The sequence below is a fragment of the Bombina bombina genome, chromosome 1 (assembly GCF_027579735.1).
Source record: "Bombina bombina isolate aBomBom1 chromosome 1, aBomBom1.pri, whole genome shotgun sequence".
In the NCBI taxonomy this organism is placed as follows: domain Eukaryota; kingdom Metazoa; phylum Chordata; class Amphibia; order Anura; family Bombinatoridae; genus Bombina; species Bombina bombina.
The window spans coordinates 614,245,282-614,261,810 of record NC_069499.1 but is presented as its reverse complement, the minus strand read 5'-3'; the positions used below and the strand labels follow the sequence as shown (position 1 = coordinate 614,261,810).

Sequence of the window (16,529 nt, the reverse complement as noted above, 5' to 3'; positions counted from 1 at the left end):
CCTCCTTGTTCACCTGATCTGAACCCCATTGAGAACCTGTGGTCCATCATCAAATGTGAGATTTACAAGGAGGGAAAACAGTACACCTCTCTGAACAATGTCTGGGAGGCTGTGGTTGCTGCTGCACGCAATGTTGATGGTGAACAGATCAAAACACTGACAGAATCTATGGATGGCAGGCTTTTGAGTGTCCTTGCAAAGAAAGGTGGCTATATTGGTCACTGAGTTGTTTTTGTTTTGTTTTTGAATGTCAGAAATGTATATTTGTGAATGTTGAGATGTTATATTGGTTTCACTGGTAAAAATAAATAATTGAAATGAGTATATTTTTTTTTTTGTTAAGTTGTCTAATAATTATGCACAGTAATAGTCACCTGCACACACAGATATCCCCCTAAAATAGCTATAACTAAAAACAAACTAAAAACTACTTCCAAAACTATTCAACTTTGATATTAATGAGTTTTTTGGGTTCATTGAGAACATGGTTGTTGTTCAATAATAAAATTAATCCTCAAAAATACAACTTGCCTAATAATTCTGCACTCCCTGTATTGTAATCTTTTTTTTCCTTCAAAAACAAATACCACTGATTTCACAACCTCTAAATATCTATGATATTGTCACCACATCACAACATGAAATACTGTTTTGCATCTTAATAAATGTAGACTATTAAACAGTGTAATGTGATTGTTTTTTCTCTCCTCTTTATGGCTACATTACAAGTGGAGCTCTATTTAACACTACCGCACAAGCGTTAATTCCTCTAGAGTTTTTTGCGGGCGCCGGATTGCGCTCGTATTATGAGTTGAAAGTAAACTGTTTTTGCTTAGGCACTAACCCGAGGCGCATAAAAAGATTAATTTATAATATTGCGCACGCGATAACCTTTTTTCCCCCATAAAAGTCAATGGAGTAAAATAAAGTGGAAAACACCCTACTCAAGCGTAAACCCAATAGCATATAAGTGCGTTAACCTGACATAAAAAATAAATAAATATATCTATATATAGCTATATATAAGTACATTGGAGCCCTTTGCAGTTAAGTAGATGAAAACATGTAAAAACATATCTATGCAATATTCATATTTAATAAAGTGTTATACTGTGTATTTACTGTAAATATTACACATTCCAATGTTCTGCACATAGCAGAATATGTTTTATAAATTTATAAATACATCTGCATATATCTATACCTATATATAATTATCTATATACATATAGGTAGAGATCTATATTGTACAAAAAAAATATCAGGTATATGTAGAAATATATATTTATGAATAAATAGAACATATTCTTCTAAGTGAAAAACATTAGAATGTGAAATATTCATATAAATATATATATATATATATATATATATATATATATATATATATATATATATATATATATATATATATTTGATGGGGCCGATTTATCAAGGTCCGAATGGCCCCTGATGCCATGTTTCCGCGAGAGCCGGAAACAGCAGTTATGAAGCAGTGGTCTTAAGACCGCTGCTGCTTAACTAGTTTGCTGCCTGTGAGGCTGCGGACATCAATCCGCCCGATCCTATACAATCGGGTTGATTGACACCCCCTGCTAGCAATCGATTGGCTGCAAATCTTCAGAGGGCGGCATTGCACAAGCAGTTCACCAGAACTGTTTGTGCAATGTTAAATGCACACAGCGTATGCTGTCGGCATTCAGTGATGTCTGGCGGACATGACACGGTACAGCGTATCATGTCTGCCAGATATTGGTAAATCGGCCCCGATGTGTGTACATATGTATGTGTTTATATGTGTCTGTAAATACATATATAAACATATAAATACATAAAAACAAACTCTCTATGTTAAAGCCCTTTGCTTGCCTTTTTTTTCTAACACCTGAGACCTTATATCTTTGAGCCCGTATAACTTTTTTGTGAAATATTTTTTTTTTTTTTATAATTTTTATTAGATTGTGTTAATATAAGTAAGTGTACTTTGTAATGTATTTTTGACGTGTTTTGTGCAACGTTTTGTTTAGCTAAACAGTTAATCAGGAAATCATTCTAGCGTAAACCACGATTGCGCTCAAGCGAACGCATTTACTTTCAACTTGTAATAGAAGCGGAAAACCCAGTGTATGAAAACACCTGCAATAAATTTTTCTTACTGTTTAAAATAATAGGGTGAGGAATGCAGACATACTAGAAACTTGAGAAAATTAGACAAATTTGTCTAATGCCTATTTTATTCTAATAAATTAATTATAGTATGAAGGAGAGCACATAGCCTTAGTAATTCATCTACAATAGATGGCAATGTAAATTCAGATGTTTTGGAAAGATTGCCTGAACATATTAGGGAGAGAATAAAGAAAATTACTGCGGAGTGAGAAGCAGAGATTTTTTATTAAAAAGCATATCGTGGTCATTAGCATTGGCTTAGATACTCATTGTTAATATACAGTGCAATAATATCATTACTATAAGAACTATTATTTAATAATGAAGCATGTTAATCATCAACATACAGATGCAAAACTTAGTTACAGAGTGTGGTGTGTTTATTACCAGTGTAAAGATGCTCAGGATCACTACATAGTGTAGCATATGCCTCATCGCTGAATACAGTAAATATAAAATTGTATGAAGTATAGATTGCATGAGTTCTTCTAACACTCAAAGTATAGATGATATATATATATATATATATATATATATATTTATTATGGAGCAGTGGGGTTCAAATCTGTATTATAAAACACAAGGTCATAATTATCAATGTATGAATCAGATTGATCATATGTAGCCAGGAGCTAATGATGTCACAATAGCACAATGCCTTCACACAATACAACAGTGACATCACACACTATAATATACCAGCTACAGCCAGTCAGCACAGTCATTTTCTTTGAGAGTGGACTACAGCTAACATGGCTTGTTTCTACTTGGCGATTTATGTATTTCTTGTTATATGCCAACCTGGCATGGGCACACCTGTGAGCACCCCACAAGGTAATTATGTGTATATTCTTCTTCACTAATGACTTTGTTAACGAGTTGTTATTGATAATCCCTTCCTATAGGCAGTACTGTTAAACTTTTGTTTCTTAGCTGCAGAGGGTTAATTAACTATTATGGTGTATTATCTATATTGTGTTGGCTTTGCAGATGTGGTCATTACATGAAAATGTGTTTTATTCTATGTAAGAATGCAGAGAGAGGGTGTCTGGAGAAATAATTTCTCTGTTAGGATTTTCATTTTATATATTTTTGTAAATAAGATTGATAAATGTCTATTCTAAATGGTACACATTGTCTATTTCAATTACATTTCAAAGGAAGTAAGTTAGGTTCATTGTAAGATAATCAGCTTAATGAACACAATGGAAACCATATTTGACTGGTGAAAATCATAGAGATTGTCAGAACAACATGGTTTGGTTGTCACAGTCCCCAGATCAGGGTATCACACAGAATTAGTGCTGAGTTAAAATATACTAATTTGCTCCTTAAATATTTGTATCCTGCATAAACTCTATCGAGTTCTTGAGTTGTCACAGATATATATATGTAAAAAATTCCCTAGTCTTCTGTCCAATGGCCACTAACAGAAATGGATGAACCCTCCTTGTTATCACTAAACATACTTACCACACTGGTCAGTTAGTGACCACTGATCTCTTAAGATAGCACATTCAACAGTGAGAGCCTCTACAATTCAATAGCAAATGGTAAGGATAAGGATACAATGCAAATACCCCATCACTTAAGCAACAAATATCACATAGAAACTGTAGTTCATAAGTCTTAAATAGAGAAAGTAGTTTACACAATGAACAACAAACATATATTTTATATACTTCTAACTTTTATTGTCATTTTTACAGGGTTTTTTGCTGGTCTTAATCGTTCAGGTAAGTCAATTTTTATTATTTTTTTAGCCTTCAGAACTTAATATTTTAATAGATAAGGTCACTAAATAAACACTCAAAGCTTCAAAATGACCTACACTCTAAACAGAAATGCTAAAAGCTTCCCCCTTAGCACCTTTATTTATAATCTCACCCTAAGCCATTTAATCTTACTGAACACTTTGTTATACTGAAGCAACTGCTGGTCAGGACCCACTTGTACATATTTTATATAATCAGTGTTGCCAACCTGTTATCCTGCTGAAGTCTGTAGTGTAAATAATAATAATGTGCTATTTTATGTTTCTCTACAGTATACGCCTTTGCTATTCTGGGCGTAATTTCCCTGATAATTGTTATAATTGGAGGATGGGCACTATGGAAGCACATCCGGTAAGTTACAGGGAGCTGCCTCCCCTAATAAAGTTGTCTATACATTTTAGCCATGTTCTTTAGATATTTATATTTGTTTATTAAACATCTGTGCAACCCACAAAACTCACAAGACAACAGAAAAGCTTTGACATCTTTTACTGCATTTAATGATTGTGCCACTATTTTCTATCATGTAAAATCATATTTAGATCCACTTTAACATAAAATTTGCTGCTCATTATAGCTGTTGCTGCTCCTGAGGTCTATACACCATTTACATACGTTGTTTTGTTGCCTACAGAAAACATAACAGATCTAATTTTATATATATATAACACAATGGCCTGGTCTCTATTTCTGTTGTAAACTATGTCAACTGTTAATGGAGATACTTTTTGTTACCGCCAGTTTACACAGCTTACAATAGCAATAGGGACTGGACCAATGTATTTTCCTCCTTTGATTTTATCTGTTACATTTTCCACAAAACAAGCCGACACCCCCAGTGACTAACGGGCACAAACTTAACACACAAACACAAGGGTTTAAAACCTTTCCCAGGTTGTAGTGTCACATTCTTTTTTGTTATGTTTATATTTATTTAATTAATTCTTTGACAATCACAGTGTAATGAAGACAGGGAATTATTTGACATTTTAAATTACATTTATTAATTATTTACTTTAGGAATTAATTTATTCAGTAGAGCTTTCCTAGGTAATTTTTGTAGGTGTAAAATAAATTATTGGCGCTACAGATTCTGGGTAAAACAAGATGAATTTAACAACTGAATTCTGACTTAGTGGAAACGACACATTTACTAATAATATTATATAGTCAGAATATAATCATATAAAAGGAACATTGCCATAGATTATACTTCTCTAAAAACTCATTAATGGCTAATGTTATGGATTTTTTTTTATAGTTTTAATATTGTTCCCCCCCCCTTTTTTTTTTTTAAAGAAAACCAAAGCTTGATGATGAGGAACAGCCTAAAATGATCCCAATCATCAGGAAAGGTAAGAACATTTACATGCTGGTTATATAAGGACAAAGTAACTCATTAGTAAGGATGAAATAGGATTTTTTTATGGGTTGTATGGGATTGTATGGAGCAAGACTAGGGGTTAGCACAATAGCATAATTATAAGGATGCTATGGAACACTAGGAGATTTCAGTTTTTATAAAGCAAATAGAGAAGAGTTAGGAAGAACTGTTTGCATTGTATCAATTAAGAGACTATAAATATATATATATATATATATATATATATATATATATATATAATGTATAACAATACAAGGATATGCAATTTATTTTTATATTTCTTTTGAAGCTTCTATTAAAAAGGAGAAGAGGAGAAAGAAGGAGAAAAAGCAGGACAGAAAGAGGAGGAAGAGGGAGGAAAAAGATGTGGAGCAGAAGGAGGAAGAGAAAGTGGTGGATGTAAAGGAGCAAATGATCAAGGATAAAAACTCAGTAGACGGTAAGAAAAGACAATAGGAATCAAGAAACATATTTTAAAAGGAAACAAGAACAGTAAATAAAAAGATATAGAGAATGTTATAGAATAGAAAAAAAAGACTAAAGGGGAAAGAAGTAGATAAGGAAATGGATAAGATAAGAAAGGATACACTGGTGCAATAAAAATATAATCTACAGGGAATTATATTGGGCCATAGGACAAGTGATAGAAATACAATTATATAGAACACATAGGTATAAAGACAGGATCACTCAGCACAGTATGGAATTTATTTATTAACAGTAATGGAAACGTCTCACTATACACACAATGAAAAATACTTGATAAGCACCTAACACTAGGTAGGCAATTCATTATCATTAATGTTATAGACATTGTCACCTACTTTTATATTAATATAGCAGTATTGCTGATCAGACAGTAAAGCATGCTATATAAACCTACAAATAAACCATAATATAGCTACAATCATTATTAAAGGGACAGTCTAGTCAAAATTAAACTTTCATGATTCAGATAGGGCATGCAATTTTAAACAACTTTCCAATTTACTTCTATTATCTAATTTGCTCAATTCTTTAGATATCCTTTGTTGAAGAAATAGCAATGCACATGTGTGAGCCAATCACACAAGGCCTTTATGTGCAGCAACCAATCAGCAGCTAATGAGCATATCTAGATATGCTTTTCAGCAAGTGATATCAAGAGAATGAAGCAAATTAGATAATAGAAGTAAATTAGAAAGTTGTTTAAAATGACATGCTCTTTCTTAATCACTAAATAAAAAATTGGGCTTCATGTCCCTTTAACCTTTTACAGCAGGAATTGTTCTGGATTATTAGAATTTACAAATATAAACATTAAACTACAATCCATAATGCAGGGTTAAACAAAATTGCTATTTATGATTTTCCATATTATACATATAACAATGTCCTAATTTAAAAAAATTTATGTTTTAAAATAGCTAAAATTGAAACCAAAGAACAAGGTACACAGACAGATGGCACAGAGAAAAAAACATGGAAACTCCTGGAATACTGGATAAAAAGAGATCTAGAAATACAGAGACGGCGGGAGGAAGAACAAAGGGAGGAGGAAGAGTTTTTTAACTAAAAGAACAACTAAAGCTACCCCTCTCTCTGATATATTTGTCCAATGTGAAATATCCCTAAATACGTCCTGCTTTATCTCCTTGATCTCATGATTTCCCTCCCTGGCCAAACAAACATCCTCACCTGATGCCATCACGTTTACTGAGTGATTAATAAAATTCTAATTAAAGTAGAAAGTAGTTTGTATTTTTTTAAGTTTAAAAAACAGTTTATAGATGTACAACAAGAAATGTATAGATAATCTCTTAGTGCACAAAGAATAATTGCTCAGGTTCTCAAGCGTTAAAGTTGACAAGAGTTCTCCATGGATATAATTTATGTCTCTAGATGACAATTCTAAGGGGCATGTAGAGCTATTTGAATATTCTGATATATATGATTAGTCCGTATCATTTAACCAATACTTAGACACAAATTATAATAAGCATATGTAAATAAAGAACCTTACATAGATAAACTAATTCCAGTAATCTAGGTTCTTATAAACTGCAGAGGTTTAACTTGATATTCCATATAAAGAACAAGAGGAATTTTGTATATGTGCATCTAAAGAACAGTGTTCCTGGTATAACTTTTTTTTTTTTTTTTTGCAAAACATTTTTTATTGAGGTTTTTTAGAAAATGTTACAAACAGAATCACTAGTAGATAGTAACAACAGAATAGTTATAGTTTGGACATACAATTTTAGCATATATTTATAGTGGAAAGGCTGTGCCATACTAATATATCCTATGAAGAATTGAAACGGTAAGAACACTGTGCTTATGTAATGCATGGCTTAAAACTATTACTCCACCTGTCTGTAAAAGGATATATCATTGCACAGAAAGGAGCCAGTCAGTGGAAGTAAGAGTCCAGAGTAAATCAAACCAGTATGTCTATAAGAATTCTGCATAATACGTTACAAAACCTCGATTTTATAGTATGAAAAGGAATGCTGATGGTCCCCCTATTGTGGTGGTAGACATACAATAGTTTATTCAAGTATGAATGGGGCAATAAAGGGGAGTTGGCATTATGATTTTTTTGGGGGGGAAGGGAAATGCAGCGGGCAGGAGCCGCTCTAATTTAGATAAAAGGGGAAGGAGGGGGGGGGAGGGGGGGGAGCCAATTGGGATGCCAGACAAGTGGGACCTTTAGGTCACTAAATGTTGGGTAAAGAACCGGTAAGAATATCTTCTTTTTCGAAAGTATATTTATATTTAAGGGAGGAGAACTAAGATATGTTTTACTCTTTTTCATTGTATATACTATTTAATAACATTATGTAGCGGGTCAAACCATTACATGGAGTGAAGATAAATGAACGGCAAAGGATAGGGGGAGGAGTATATATCATTAAACCTGGTGATTCGAAGTGAGTGTTCTTGTCTTGGTCGTGAATAGAGCCATGTTCAGGAACTAAATAAGAGTGTTAGGGAGACTAGCAATTCAGAGATTTCAAATGGTATCTAGTGTTAACATACATATTGTCCAGCTATATTTCCATAATAATAGGTGGACCCAGGCTCTATAGATAACTTTGAGGTAAAACAAAAAGACAGTCATCCCCAGAGTCTGCTAGATAGCATAGTGATAAACCCCTGCACATATAGTGGAGTCTCGTGTTACATTAGAAAAAGTGTGTAAGCAACCAAATGAGCAATAAAACGCATAAGGGCTCCGCCTGTTACGTAGAAGTTGAAACTAAGCTCCCCAGATACTGCAATGGGATACATGTATATTTTAAAAAAAATATTAGGTTGTATAAACAGCTAGGAGTGCATACAGATATTTCTTGGTGTACTTGTCGCTTATATACAGTAGCTGCATTACCAGAACGGATCCGCTGTCTGGAGTAAATTAATTAATAACCTAACTGATGTCTATGCTAGTAACAATAATCATGCTGAGTATCCATTTAGGGACTTTAACATATGTGGTCATAACAATTAATACCAAATAATTATAGAATAACTAGTAGACCTATCTGGTTATAAGTCAGTAAGAGAGCATATCAGACTAGGGATGAGGGAGTGCATCATATTATGGGATATTTATAATAGAAAAGTCTCGCTTTTGTGAGACCTTAGAAGACCATAGGGGAATTATATACTTTTAGTTGTGGGGCCTCTGTGACCAAATAGAGGTATAGTATTATGTTGGCCCATGAAGCTAGATAGAGTGGGTAAGTTGAGCTTAGAAGATACGGTCTGCTATAAATAAACTTAGTGTGGGGAGCAGATTTTCAGAGTTTTTAGCTGTAGCTGATTAGTAAGTCAGTTATAGTATTAAATCTGGAGTAGAGCCCAGGGTTATGTTAAACCATTATAGGTACTCTCAAGTTCTAAAAGCATATGGGGAAAGGCGATAACATTATTTCAACTGAATGAATACATGCAACAAATATAAGAACAAACAGAACATAGAGGTAAACACTCACATATATTACCATAAAGCAGAGCCATTTCATGGTAATGGCTTACCATCTAAAGCATAATATACGGGAACCGCAATTTGTAAATCAAACAAAATACATGGCAAACAAACATAACAGCGGTGTTCAGAGTGTAGGATCAGTCAGATTTATCTTCTTCCTAACATATTATGAGAAGGTGAGGCTTAAAGGAGGTGTCTCAGGTCTATGTATTGTGAGTTTGTAAGAACCCCAGCTTAAATAACAGGTATATGTATGTAGATGTGGGTTATATCTGAAAAGATAGACATATGTGTGCATACAACTTAACTTTATAGGGACTAAGAGTATGAGACAAGCAACACATGTATACATAGCAATGCTAGTTTAGGTCTTATGGCATAGGGAACTTGGTAAGCCATGTCTCTGCGTTTACAGGAAAAAGTGTTGTAGCTAAAAGGAAGCGTTAAAAGGCTTGTTAATACAGTCTTTCACATGTCTAACTGCCGATAGCGGTTTTCAGCAAACACTTGTCACCAAAGTCAGAGATAAGTTCTCTCAGGGGCCAGTGCATTGAAGGACGTTAACCCACACCAAATCGGTACCACAGACTCGGAAGGTTTGCTAAGTCAAACAGTCCTGGATCCCACAGCCACCTCAAACATCTGCTCGGAGCTCTTAATGGAGTACCGGTCGTATTGATAGCGCTCCGAGAAAGCGCCTTGTAATTGCCCTCAAAAGTTATGTCCTTCCTGCTAGAGATGTAGAATAGACTCCCTTGGGTAAGATATATAGACCGGTAGCCTTTGTTTACCTGGTCAGAGCCGCAGGAGCTCCCGGTTGGTGACTGAATGCGCAAAGTCTCTGTGGGGCTGTTGAGCCGTTCACAATGCTCCGTGAGGCTAAGCTGAAGCCCCCTGTCAATCCGGCTAGATGTGGCCTCCGAGAAATGCCTCTGATAACTTAGGTCTAACAAGACCGTCTGTAAGCCTCTATGCTATGCTTCCATGTCAGGGTCAGGAGTGAACCCATCAGCAAGATTTGGTGTAGCCTCTATAGCGCTTTGCAGAGGTGGGTATATTACAAGCTCCGATGCCTCTCGGTCTAGTGGCCGGCGGGGTAACATTGCTGTCAATTTGTCTACCATGGCGGCCAGATCTCTCCTCAGCTCTCCAAAGCAGGTTTGAAGCGATTGTTCCATCCTAGTCTCCCATCTAGTTAAAGGCTCCATTCTGAATCAAAAATGGCGATTCGCGCCACTGCAGATAGAAAATTGGCACCAGCTTTAGGCTTTATTTATCCGTGAAGTTCACAGTTAGTGCTTTCAGTGCCTAAGCATCCAAGTAGCTTCAATGTAAATCCGAAATAACAGATAAAGAAGAGCCCTCCTAGATAATATAAATGTCATTTTTTAAAGTTATATCTGAGGAGCTCTAGAGATGCACGTCTGATCGCTCTGCTTGTTGGCTCCGCCCCCTCCTGGTATAACTTTTAACCACTATGCATCAGTAACATAAGTGGGGTAAATGATCACAAAATATAAGAGTTTTAAAAGCAATTGCAAAACCTCTCTCTGTTTGGCTCCTTCTTGCCATATTATCATAATAATGCCACGTCTTCTATCATATCTGTTTTTTAGACATAGGAGGGAAGAAAAGGGAAAAACCTAGGGGGATAGGGACAATTACTTCCCTATCAAAAATGGATATTTATATTTTATTTTCCTGTTAAAGTGCTAACAGCAATCATTCCAAATCACTAACAAAACTAATAATTCTTACGCATCATAGAAAATTAGAACTTTTCTATGCTACATATATAGACCAGTATTTCTAGTATTGGTTCTCAAGTGGGAGAATAGCCTTTGGACCATGCCCTGGTTAGTGCTAGTTTGACTGCAGAGAAAGAAAATATGCAAGAAAATATTTCTCATTTGTGATAACCAAAGATAGAATAGAGCTGCCTCTGGTATACATATCTGACACTTAGTTTAGCACATATATGAAAGCCCTTTTCCCAATGGCTTAGAAAATGATAGAGGTCTCAATTCCCCCACCTGACTTCTATCTCAGTTGCCAGTCTCAGTTTACCAGTAGCATCCAATCAAAATGCAGATTTACCAAAACAAAGTTCATCCTTTGCTGAAATCCAGATAGTTAACTTGTGAGACCTCTGAAGTTGTGAGGCGCTGTGCAGTGTCTTTGTCTACATACCATGCTGAGTCCACTATGCTTGTGAGCCAAAAAAAAAAGAATATGCTTCAATGATCCATACTACTCCTGAGTAAAAGTTCTTATGAGAGCAACAATTGGTGGGAAACCAGGAAGTGTGTGGAGCAGTTGCTGAGAGTTTTGTTATACCTGTTACTGTGAGAAGAGTATCAGGCAGTGGATACATAAATAACACGACCCAAGATAACCTGAGTAACATTATAAGACAACCAACCCTGTTACCAATCTAACAACAAACGTGAAGGAAAGAGTCACAGGGTGCCTGCACTGACACAGTAGATTTGTGAACCATGGACTGTAGGAAATAGTCATACTAATGACACAGAGAACATTTTCTTTAACCCTTTCATGCTGGGGCAAGTGGTTACCATCAGAATAAAGTTATGACAAATTAAATCACGCCAAATGTAGAGGTGATCACGATTTCAAGGCCGGTATCAGATCATGGGGGACTGCCTACAATGCTACACCCCCCCATTCCAATTTCCCATTAAACAAAAGGAAGAGGCTGCAGGTCCCCAAAAAAAGGTAGGAAGTTCCATGCCGTTCTAAGGGTGTTAAAGCCCAGTGCTCTTAGGATGGTATGGAACGTCATAAGGGCGTGAAGGGGTTAACACATTAATCTCAGCACAATAACAGGTATCTGCATTTGAATATCGCATGTGGAATACTATATACTGGACTCTTCCATAATTGTAGTAAACATAGAGCTGGTGTCCTGGCCTAGAGAAAGTGTAGTCTAGATGGATTGTAAAAAAAGACTGAATAGAACACTACAAATATCAGGACACTACATCACTGAAAAGAGAAATAGAGTTTGAATCTACTCCGTGCCTGATGTGGTCATAACAATGGGTGAGCATGGCAACCTTAAATATTTTATAATACAAGGTGATGTAATGTCTTTGTATTTAACAGCATGCAAGAGCTAGTTCATCTCCTTATATTTTTTGTAAAAAGACTCAGACGTTAAGGGTATAGATTTCAGTAGAGACATTTGTAAATAATTTATCTAAGGGAAAAACAAAATTTATGCTTACCTGATAAATTTCTTTCTTTCCGGGCATGGAGAGTCCACAACGTTATTCCAATTACTAGTGGGATATTCAACTCCTGGCCAGCAGGAGGAGGCAAAGAGCACCCCAGCAAAGCTGTCAAGGTAACTTCCCTTACCCATAATCCTCAGTCATTTAGCCAAAGGAAAATAGAAAAAGAAGAAACACAAGGGTGAAAAGGTGCCTGAGGTTTACTCAAAAAAACTGCCAAATTATAATGAGGAAAGAGGGTGGGGTCGTGGACTCTCCATGCCCGGAAATAAATTTATCAGGTAAGCATAAATTTTGTTTTCTTTCCTATGGCATGGAGAGTCCACAACGTCATTCTAATTACTAGTGGGAACCAATACCCAAGCTAGAAGACACCGAAACAACAGGGAGGGAGAACAAGGCAGGAGGACATAAACAGAAGGCACCACCGCTTGAAGAACCTTTCTCCCAAAAGAGGCCTCAGCCGAGGCAAAAGTATCAAATTTGTAGAATTTGAAAAAAGGATGCAAAATGGACCATGTTGCCACCTTGCAAATCTGTTCCACAGAGGCTTAATTTTTGAAAGCCCAAGAAGAGGAGACAGCCCAAGTGGAATGAGCCGTAATTCTCTCAGGAGGCTGCTGTCCAGCAGTCTCATAAGCAAAACAAATCATCATACTTTTTAACCAGAGGGAAAGAGTAGTAGAAGTGGCCTTCTGACCCTTACGCTTTCCAGAGAAAAAACAAACAGGGCAGAAGATTGCTGAAAATCTTTAGTAGCTTGTAAGTAAAATTTTAGAGCAAGCACAACATCCAAGTTATGCAAAAGACATTCCTTATGAGAAGGATTAAGACAAAAAGAAGGAACAACAATTTCCTGATTAAGGTTTCGATCCGACACCACCTTAGGGAGAAACCCCAATTTAATACGAAGGACCACCTTATCTGCATGAAAAACAAGGTATGGGAAATCACACTGCAGAGCTGAAAGCTCAGAAACTCTGCGAGCGGAAGAAATAGCAAGGAGAAACAAAATCTTCCAAGATAACAATTTTATATCAACAAGATGCATCGGCTCAAACGGAGCCTGCTGCAAAACTTTAAGAACTAGATTAAGGCTCCAAGGAGGAGCAACAGGTTTATAGACAGGCCTGATTCTGACCACGGCCTGAACAAAAGCTTGAACATCTGGTAATTCTGCCAGACGTTTGTGCAAAAGGATAGACAGAGCAGAAATCTGACCTTTCAGAGTACAAACCTTTCTCCAGGCCCTCCAGAAGAAAAGATAAAATTCGGGGGAATCCGCACCTTTAGCTTCACACCAAAAAAGGTATTTACGCCATATCTTATGGTAAATCCTACGAGTAACAGGTTTACGAGCCTGAAGCATAGTATCAATGACTGTCTCCGAAAAACCACATCTAGACAGGACTAGGCGTTCAATCTCCAAGCAGTCAGCTTCAGAGAATCTAGATTTGGATGGAAGAATGGACCCTGAATTAGAAGGTCCTTCCTCAGAGGTAACCTCCAAGGTGGAAGAGATGATATCTTTACCAGATCAGCAAACCAGATCCTGCAAAGCCAGGCAGTAGGTATTAGAATCACAGACGCTCTCTCCTGCTTGATACGAGCAATGACTCATTGAAGGAGAGAAAACAGGTATGCTAGCCCGAAAACCCAAGGGACCGTACTTTGAAAGCTTGGCATTTTAACGAGACGCCATCAGATCCAACTCCGGAACCCCACACCTGAGGGTTATCCTGGAGAACACTTCCAGATGGAGAGACCACTCCCTGGGATGAAAAGTCTGTCTGCTCAGAAAATCCGCTTCCCAATTGTCCACTCCTGAAATGTGGATGGCAGATAGGAGACAATCGTGAGCTTCCGCCCACTGCAGAATGCGAGTCACCTCCTTCATGGCCAAGGAACTCCGAGTTCCTCCCTGGTGGTTGATGTAAGCCACTGAGGTTATGTTACCCGATTGGAATCTGAAAAACCGGACTAAAGATAATAGAGGCCAAGCTGTCAAGGCATTGAAAATTGCTCTCAACTACAGGATGTTTATGGGAAGAGAAGACTCTTCCCAAGACCACAGGCCCTGAGCTTTCAGAGAACCCCAAACAGCTCCCAAGTCCGTAGTCACAATCACCCAGGAAGGTCTCAGGAAGCAAGCAAGTGTTCCTGTGAAATCCACCATGAGAGAGATTCTCTTGTCAGCGATAAATCTGAATGGTCTCTGTTTCATTGACAGAGCATGCAACTGTCGCAGATGGAACTGAGCAAAATGAATGATGTCCATGGAAGCCACCATCAGACCAATCACCTCCATGCATTGAGCCACGGACGGACGAAAAGCAGACTGGAGGGAAAGGCAAGAAGCAAGAAGTTTGGACAGTGAATCTATGATTGTTCCTAGGAAACACACTCTAGTAGTTGGAACTAGAGAACTATTTTCCAGATTCACCTTCCACCCGTGGGGACGTAGAAAAGACAACAACATCTCTGTATGAGATTTTGCTAGTTGAACAGATGACACCTGAACCAAGATGTCGTCTAGATAAGGCGCCACAGCAATTCCCTGGTATATCATCACTGCCAATAGGGCTCCCAGAACCTTTGTGAATATTCTGGGAGCTGTGGCAAGACCAAACAGAAGGGTAATAAACTGGAAATGCTTGTCTAGAAAGGCTAACCTTAGAAACTGGTAGTGATCCCTGTGAATGGGAACGTGTAAATACGCGTCCTTTAGGTCTATGGTCGTCATGAACTGACCTTATTGAACCAATGGAAGAATGGAACGAATAGTCTCCATCTTGAAGGACGGAACCCTGAGGAATTTGTTGAGACACTTTAGATCTAGCATGGGACAAAAAGTTCCCTCCTTTTTGGGAATCCCGAATAGATTTGAATAGAATCCTAGACCTTGTTCCTCTAGAGGGACTGGTACAATAAGACACATGGAGGATAGGTCCTTTACGCAATTTAAGAAGGCCTCCCTCTTTACCTGGTTTGAGGATAGTCTTGACAGGAGAAATCTGCCCCTTGGAGGGCAAGACTTGAATCCTATTTTGTAACCCTGGGATACTATGTCCACAGCTTATGGATCTGGGACATTGCGTATCCAAGCCTGTCGAAAAAGAGAAAGCCAAAATCAGATCACGGGCGGACCCTTCATGCTGATTTAGAGTCAGCGGAAGGCTTTTTGTTTTGCTTTCCCTTGTTCCAGGGCTGGCTGGATTTCCAAGTGGACCTGTATTGGTCTGGTTTGGAAGAGGAGGACTTATTTCCTTTAAAAATGCGAAAGGAACGGAAATTAGAAGTCTATTGACCCTTAGATCTATTCTTCTTGTCCTGAGGTAGGAAAGATACTTTTCCACCCGTAATCTCTAAAATGATTTCCGCCAGACCAGGCCCAAACAGGGTTTTACCCTTATAAGGTAAAGCCAAAAGTTTGCCCTTTGAAGAAACATCAGCCCACCAAGATTTTAACCACAGAGCTCTACGAGCTAGGACAGTGAAGCTAGACAACTTAGCTCCCAGTCTGATTACCTGCATGTTGGCATCGCAGATAAAAGTATTGGCTAATTTAAGAGCCTTGATCCTATCTTGGATCTCCTCAATTGTAGTCTCCTCTGATATCAAATCAGACAGGGCATCACACCAGTAAGATGCTGCTCTCGCAACCATAGCAATACTTGCCGCAGGTTGCCACTGTAGTCCTTGATGGATGTACATCTTCTTTAAGTAAACCTCTAGCTTCTTACCCATAGGATCCTTAAAAGAACAACTATCCTCTATAGGAATAGTAGTTATTTTAGAAAGAGTAGAAATGGCTCCTTCTACTTTAGGTACAGTGCGCCATGAGTCACGAATGGAGTCAGCAACAGGAAACATCTTTTTAAAAACAGGGGAAGGGAACACCTGGCTTATCCCTTTCCTGAGCTATAAATTTCAGACATTTTGTCTGGAACAGGAAAAACATCCTCAGAAGAGGG

General features: G+C 37.4%; 1 protein-coding gene and 1 long non-coding RNA gene across 4 annotated transcripts in view; one reads left to right on the top strand and one right to left on the bottom strand.

Annotated features, from left to right (window-relative positions):
• LOC128645772 (uncharacterized) overlaps positions 1-4,294 on the top strand; it is an 87,880-nt gene extending 83,586 nt beyond the window's left edge. The window contains exons 2-3 of the long non-coding RNA XR_008400141.1: positions 3,879-3,905; positions 4,217-4,294. This is a non-coding gene — a long non-coding RNA (uncharacterized LOC128645772). The remainder of the gene's footprint in view (positions 1-3,878; positions 3,906-4,216) is intronic.
• Positions 1-16,529, bottom strand: part of HDAC8 (histone deacetylase 8) — a 126,066-nt gene that overhangs the window by 65,947 nt on the left and 43,590 nt on the right. The gene's annotated exons all lie outside the window — the stretch shown is intronic.